The sequence below is a fragment of the Pan paniscus genome, chromosome 17 (genome assembly GCF_029289425.2).
Source record: "Pan paniscus chromosome 17, NHGRI_mPanPan1-v2.0_pri, whole genome shotgun sequence".
Taxonomy (NCBI): Eukaryota; Metazoa; Chordata; class Mammalia; order Primates; family Hominidae; genus Pan; species Pan paniscus.
Window position 1 is genome coordinate 93,746,250 of NC_073266.2, and position 7,881 is coordinate 93,754,130.

At 40.2% G+C, this 7,881-nt stretch overlaps 1 long non-coding RNA gene across 1 annotated transcript; it reads left to right on the forward strand.

Annotated features, from left to right (window-relative positions):
• Positions 1 to 315: 315 nt before the first annotated feature.
• On the forward strand, positions 316 to 6,627 carry LOC130540992 (uncharacterized). The gene is made up of 4 exons (XR_008955027.1): positions 316 to 338; positions 550 to 684; positions 5,061 to 5,261; positions 6,386 to 6,627. It is a non-coding gene; the product is annotated as an uncharacterized LOC130540992 (long non-coding RNA).
• Positions 6,628 to 7,881: the final 1,254 nt, after the last annotated feature.

Below are 7,881 nucleotides of genomic sequence, written 5' to 3' on the forward strand. Positions count from 1 at the left end.
CACCTGCCCTGAGCTACACCTCGCTTATAATAATATCGATCATTCACTCTAAGGTGTTGCTTTTTTCCGTTCGGTGGAGGAAATAGCAAGCATTCTCTTTCCCTCCCTCCCCGCTGGAGTTCACAGGCTAAGTCTCTTGGAGAAGGGAAGAAGGGGGGCTGGGATGGGGAGAGGACAAGAAGAAGGCAGTCCTGGAAAGGGAAGGATGACATCACAAATGAAAAGAAGGCGTCTCAATCTACTGTCAGAGATCAACCGATCGATCGGATCACCTGGATGTTGAGCCATCCACATGCAAACCAAGGAAGGAGAGTGTGAGCTCCTGGCTGGAGAATTCGGTCAGGAACCAAGACACCTCCCCATTGTCCTTCACGAGGGATTTCCCTGGACAGAAAGATTCTAAGATCAACGCTTAGCTTTTCACGTTGTTTCTTGTAAACACAAATAATTTAAAAACAACAAAATTTTGATTTTGATGAGCTTCTGAATCTACCACTACTTGTCTGTACTAAACACAAGCACTTTTTCTTTCATCATGTCTGTCTCTAGCTCACAAGGGTGACATGATCATCTTACGTGTAAAAGAAAACCAAATTTCACTTCTGGTGGAGACTATTGTCTGATTCATCATTACAGTAACCACCCAAGGAAACCCTGCCCACAAAAAGCATTCTTCTGGAGAAGGTTGGTTATTCATACAAAACTAAAGTTAATTATGTTCCCCCAAAGAAGCACTGTCAGGAGAGGTGTGTCTGTGTGTGTGTGTGTGTGTGCACAAGCACACGCCTGGGCAGTCTCTGGTTCTGGGAATGTATGCATTTCTCTTTTTTTAAATTAAATTTTTTGAATAGGTTTAGGGGGAACAGGTGATGTTCGGTTACATGAGTAAGTTCTTTAGTGGTGATTTCTGAGATTTTGGTGCACCCATCACCCAAGCAGTGTACACTGCACCCAATGTGTAGTCTTTTATCCCTCACCCCACTCTCACCCTTTCCCCCAAGTCCCCAAAATCCCTTGCATCATCCTTATGCCTTTGCATCCTCATAGCTTAGCTCCCCCTTATCAGTGAGAACATACAATGTTTGGTTTTCCTTTCATGAGTTACTTCACTTAGCATAATGGTCTCCAATTCCATCCAGGTTTCTGCAAATACCATTATTTTCTTCCTTTTTATGGCTGAGTAGTATTCCATGGTATATAGATATACATATATATACCTGTATACATGTATTATATATGTATTATATGCATGTATTATATATATATGTGTTATATATATACATGTATTATATATACATATTATATATGTGTTTATATATACACATATATGTATTTTATATATAGATATAGATATATATCACATTTTCTTTATCCACTCATTGATGGGCATTTGGGCTGTTCCATATTTTTGCAATTGTGAATTGTGCTACTATAAACATGTGTGTGCAAGTGTCTTTTTCATATAATGACTTCTTTTCCTCTGGGTAGACACCCAGGAGTGGCATGTCTCTGATGGGCAATGAATAAACCCTTGACAAAGCTTTAATGATAGGCTCAGAGCTTAAACCTGGGCCACCATCCAGAGTTGACCATAAAAGACGAAAAATTCTTACTCTTCTACTGTAGGGGAATTAAAAACATGGACATGCATGCACATGCACACGCACACGCACACAATCAGCCCTTTTTAACTCTTGAAAAAGGAAGCTAACAACATACCTTTTTTCAAGTTGAAAAAGCAACTAAAGACCACTGTAGTTCAAGAGGGTATAGATGATAACACTGGGGCTGAAAGCAGCGAGGTGACCTTTCTGCATTTGTACAAACCAGAGGATGACAGAGCTGAAGTTTTAGCAGGTCCATGGCTCCTCGGTGTCCCACTTATAAATGAAGGAAAGATACACGTCTGTGGCAGTAAAGACTAATAACAAAACAAGTCGGTGGCAAACACATATGAGAAGGGGATGAGTTCAAGTTTCTCTCCTGGTGACGTGGCAAGGCCAGGACCAAACACAGCCGTGCTAGAGACAAGCTTCCCACTTCCGGAGCCTGCAGAAAAAATTCCCAGCATCTCCTCACACCTTACCTTCCTGTGGAGCTGGAGGGGTGACTCAAGTGTCCTGGGGGATCAGGTCACATAAAGAAGGGTGCTCCTCTGCTGAAGGGGTTCAGCCCCCGAAGGGAGACTCCTCCACCGAGGGCAGGAGTTCTTCCGTGGGAGGCCACTGCCCACAGAAACTGCAGAGCAGGGTTTCTCTACTGAAAAAAGAGCCATTCAGAAGTGCAATCCCTTATCTGCAATTACAAAACCCCAAAAGATTCGAAAACTGAAAATCTTTTCCTAGCCCTTTTTGCAGCAAAATCTGACCTAACTTTAACTGACGTGAGATTCTTTATTTGTAGTTTTTATTTATCCTAATTAGAGTGACCATTCCTACATTTGACTGCAACTATATGCGTGTGTGCGACCAGAACGCTGCCTCTGACTCAACTGGAAGCATGATTTAGGATGCAGTACATGCACCGCATCATTTTTCTAAAATCAAAAAGATTCTGAATTCCAACACCCGTATGGCCTTGATGGTTTTAGCTCAGGCATTGGAAACTCACTCTCTCTGTCACCTCGGATCTGAAGGGATTCTGCACATTTCTGTCTAGACATCTGCTGACATCCCATCATTCCTACAGAAGACAAAACAACTACAAAAAAATACATGGTTTGCATCATCGTGTCTATTTTGTGGTTTCTGGTACCCCCACGTTAGAATTGCCCATCAATTACTGTTGTCCCTTCTTTTCCAGATAACAAATGAAGGTCTTGGTTAATAACAGTTCTGCCAGGAACACTGTGTTAATATAAACTCAGATGGAACAAAATCTTCCTCTGCAAATGAGCTAGCTCCTAATGACGCCACCATCGGTTACTTCTGTGGAAATTGCTAAGCTTATTTTGTGGATAAGCTTGTGGGATCCAATGGGAATAGTATCCCCAGAGGAAAGGCAAGAAATTGCATGGATATTAGCTTGGCCAAATCTTCATGCTTCCTTCTCTGATTTGCAAAAAGTCACTATCACAGTTGCTCTAAGGGGAAAAAATAAAATATAGGCCTTCCCCAATTCTACTTCCTGAGAATTTAATCTATATCACACAGGATTAAAATATTGATTTTCCAGGAGGCTACTGGAAGATAAGAGGTGAATTTTGATGCAATAGTCTTATGTGTAAAAGAAAGCCAAATTCCACTTCTGGCGACTATGGTCTTATTTACCATCTCTGTATTTTTCCCTGCCACTTGCCTCATCCCTTTATGCTTCACAGAAATTATTTTCAAAACTTCCTATTTTAAATCAACCACCTGGATGTCTGAAAAAGATTCTTTCCAATCGCAGGGGGGAATGATCCTAAAACACAATCCAGATTCATTATGCAGCTCTTTATGTCTTCTTTATGTACAAAAAAAATCAAAAATGCACACACTACACACGTTTTATTTTTTTAATAAGTGTCTCTCTCTCTCTCCCTACATCTTGTCACTCTTCCTCTCTCCTCTCTCTCCCCCCAGCTCCCTCTCTCCCGCTCCTTCCCTCTCTCTCTCCCCAACTATTTTCCCATCTCCCTCCTTCCTTTCTCTTCCTCTCTCTCCCCTTCTCCCTCACTTTCTCTCCCTCTCTCTCCCCTTCTCCCTCTCTTTCTCTCCCTCTCTCCTCTCTCTTTCACTCTCCCTCTCCCTCTCTCTCTCCCTCTCTCTTCCTCTGTCTCTCTTCCTTCTCTCCCTCTCTTCTCTGTCCCTCCCTCCCTCTCTCCCTCTCTCCCTCTCTCCCTCTCCTTAATTGCCAGGCCTTTACAAACCCATGCCTGCGAAAGAAACACCCGTCTATTGCCTGTCAAACAATGCCTGGCTGGGAAAGCTATTGGGTTTATAGAAGAGACAAACATTTCAGGCATGCCATTCTGGGGTAATGAAGCATGGCAACAAAATATACCTGTGCAACATTTGATAAAGATGAGCTGACACGCCAGTCCAAATAGGCTCTTTTGTGTGTCTGCACGTGTCTACCATCATTGCTTTCATCTTAAAACAGGAAGGTAGCAATAACCGCAGCAGCTGGCAGGGACCATAAGGGGGAGAGCAGCTCACACAATTAAACGTCGTTTACCTCTGGCCTTTATTTCACTCCCACTACCTTTAATTTATTATATGTTTTCTCCCTTTCTATGCACAAAAAAAAAAAAGTGGCTCAATTTTTCTTTCTTTCTCTTGCTATCTCATTCCTTTTACAGGGCATTGGAGAAGACAATAGGCAAAATCCCTGGGTGTTTAGCATTGGATTTTAAGTTAAAATGCTTCTTAGAGGGGATTTTATGGCTTTTATTGTTGTTTGATTAATGCAAACCAAAATTAAATCCTATAGTTACACATGGTACATCAGCCAGAGAGAAGGCCAACTGTACTTGCTGCTTGAGTATACAGAAAACATCTTTGGTTGCTTAATCTTCAGACAAACAAAGGGTTGGGGGAGAGAAGGAGAAAGAAAGGGAGAGGGAGGGACAGAGAAACAGAGATGGAAAGATTGGAGGTTGATCTGCAGACCAGCCAGAAAGTGAGACAGGAAGATGCAGAAAATTCAGTGGCCCACATATGAGCTGGAGAATCATTTCCGGTCACTCATCTTATCTGAAGCCAAAACACTGTTCATTCTGGGTTGGATTCTTTTGTTTCTCCGCTCCTCCTTGGGGACTGTCATGGCCACCACCCGTGGTATCCCACACACAGGTGCCTAGCATTGAGTGACCACCGGCCTTAGCAGGCAGGACTGAGAGACCACAGAAGGGGTCTTTCCTGCCTCCCTGGCTACTTTCTATAAAGCTGACTTCACAAAGGCCTATACAGGATATTGCCTTTCTCCTATTTTACAGAGAAGCACATCCTATTTATAAAAGCAATGCAGTGAAACTGAAAGGGCATAATAGCCACTCTGTATTATAAAGCTCTTCTGTTGAAAGAGCTGGACAAAGTGCCTTGGGTTATTTGATTTTTTTCTCCTTCTTCTAATGGCAGTAACAGTTTTTGGTGACACACATGATGGCAACAATGAACGCTTTGTGGCACGATGACCTCTATGAAAAAGAGAGATATACAGGTTTTGCTTTTGTTCACTCAACTAATTACCAACCTTTCATTATACCTCTACTCGGACATCTAAACTTCAGTTAAGCTCTATGTTTAAGTGGGATGGATCTTCAATTTGCCTACCTAAGGGTAAGATGTCTCTAAACGGCATGCAAAATAATTTGGGGTAAGGAACATTTTTTATTCCCCTCAGACCTTGTACAATGATACTCTGTACTCAAGACAAAACCTTGGCTAGAGAAATTAAAGAGCAGGTGCTTGGAGTCTGGGCACAGTGGCTCACGCCTGTAATCCCAGCACTTTGGGCGGCTGAGAGGGCAGATCACGAGGGCAGGAGATCAAGACCATCCTGGCCAACATGGTGAAACCCCATCTCTACTAAAAATACAACAATTAGCTGGGTGTGGTGACAGGCACCTGTAGTCCCAGCTACTCGGGAGGCTGAGGCAAAAGAATCACTTGAATCAGGGAGTTGGAGGTTGCAGTGAGCCGAGATTGCGCCACTGCACTCCAGCCTGGTGACAGAGAGAGACTCTGTCAAAAAAAAAAAAGAGCAGGTGCTTGGGATTTGCTATTGAAGAATCTGGGTTTGAATATTTGCCCTGCTACTTGTTAATTGGGAAAAGTGTTAATATGGTTGCACTCCTGCTTCCTGTTTTATAAAATTAGAGGAAGACTAGACCCATGATAGGAGATGTTGGAGAAAATCAAATGAATAATGAATGTAAAAACACTTTGTAGCCTGCAAAATGCTATACATAGGTTCATCTGTTTTTTACAGTTTTTAAAAGTAGTTTTATAAATAAAGGTAAATTCCAGAAATGATTACATAATTAAATTGTGTTAAAACTTGGAAACTTAATGATTAAAAAAAAGAAAAAAGGCAATACACCTACAAAGTGCAGTGCTTTAGGCCTTCTGGAGTCTTCAGTTTTATAAAATTCCCAGTTATTTAAGGCTTCTATATTTTCAAAGTCATTACATCCACTTCATTCTTTTAATTTGCAAAGTAATGGTGAAGATATCCCTGGAGATTTACAGGAATGGAAACCTTCTAATGGAAGTCATTTAGTGAGTTGACTATTGTTTTATTGGTAATAGGAAACACACTCCTGACAGGAGGAGATGTAGTTTGGGGGAAACTGCATAAACTTATCAAAAAATTAGCCCATTTCTTAACCACAGCAAAATAGTGGAGTTAACAGAAATTCCTAAGGTAAATTAAGAGGCTTCATTATTTCCTTTTGTTTCAGATTTGAAGTCAGGTTTACAGAGGCATCATTTTACAATTATCAACTTTGATAAATGCAGATTGTCATGGAACTACCACCAGAATCCAGATAGAGAACATGCTATCATCCCTGTTATATCCCTTTGTGGCTAATCTACCACCCTGTTCCATCCACCAAAGTCCCTAGAAGCCACTGATCTGTTTTATGTCCCTCTGGTTTTGTCTTTTTCAAAGTCTGAAATAAATGGAATTGTGGAGTGTGTAGCTTTTCTCTTCTCTCACTTAGAGTAGCCCATTTGAGAGTCATCCACGTATTGCACTATCAGTCGTTTATTCGTTTTTTTGAATAGTATTCCATAGTATAAATATTCTGCAGTTATTGATTTGATGGATATCTGGTTTGCTTTTAAATTTTAGCAATTATGAATAAAGCAATCTCCACATTTATGTAAACCCTGTACATTCATTGCTCAAAGTGCAACTCCTGGTGGGTATTCTGCCCCTGAAACTCAACATGGACAGGAGTTTGTATTAATAGATACTTTCATTTCTCTTAAATACCAAGGGCTGGGATTGTGAGTTATATAATAAGTGCATGTTTCATTTTAGAAGAATCTGTTAAATTGTTTTCCAAAGTCGCTATGCCATTTTGCATTCCCTGCAGCCATGTATGAGAGTTCCAGTGGCTCCACATATTCACCAGCACATGGTATTGTTGTTTTGGTTCTGTTTTGTTTTGTCAGCAATTTTAATAGGTGTGCACTGGTATCTCATTGTGATCTTCATTTGTGCTTTCCTAGTGACTAGCAACCTTTTATGTGCTAATTTATCACCAATATAGCTTGTCTGGTGAAAGTGCTTTCAAATCATTTGGCTGTGTATTTTATTGAAGTGTTTCTTTTATTATTGAGTTGTGAGTGTTTTCTGTGTAGTCCATATACAAATCTTTTATCAGACATGTGTTTGGAAGATATTTTCTTACAGTGTGACTTGTCTTTTCATTCACTTAACATGGTCTTCTGAAAACCACAAGTTTTAATTTTTATAAAATCTAATTTTTCCACTTTTAAATTCTAACTTATGCTTGTGGGTATGTTTAGTGCTTAAAATTTATTAGAAAGACCCACTTACCAATTAGAGCATCCTTCTTAAACAAACAAAAGTGATCATGAGAATTCCTTAACACAACATTCTTCTCTTCTTCTAGTGAATGTGAAATTCACTAAGGGCACATTGGGATCACGCCCTGTTTTAGCTTCAGTTGGATACCTGGTGGCTTAGGGCTCAGGATTAATAAAGCTAATGACACTAATCCTCACCTAATTATTAATTCAAATGTTCAGAATTTGGTAAATTTAAGAGTAACACGACTGCATAAGATTTATATTGTTCTACCTTTTCAGTTCCTGACTGAGGTTTCTTAATGAAATTTGAAAACAAAGAAATTGATTATAAACGATCTACCAGTGATCCATAAACTTATTTAATGAACAATTCTTATGTACATATATATCTCAT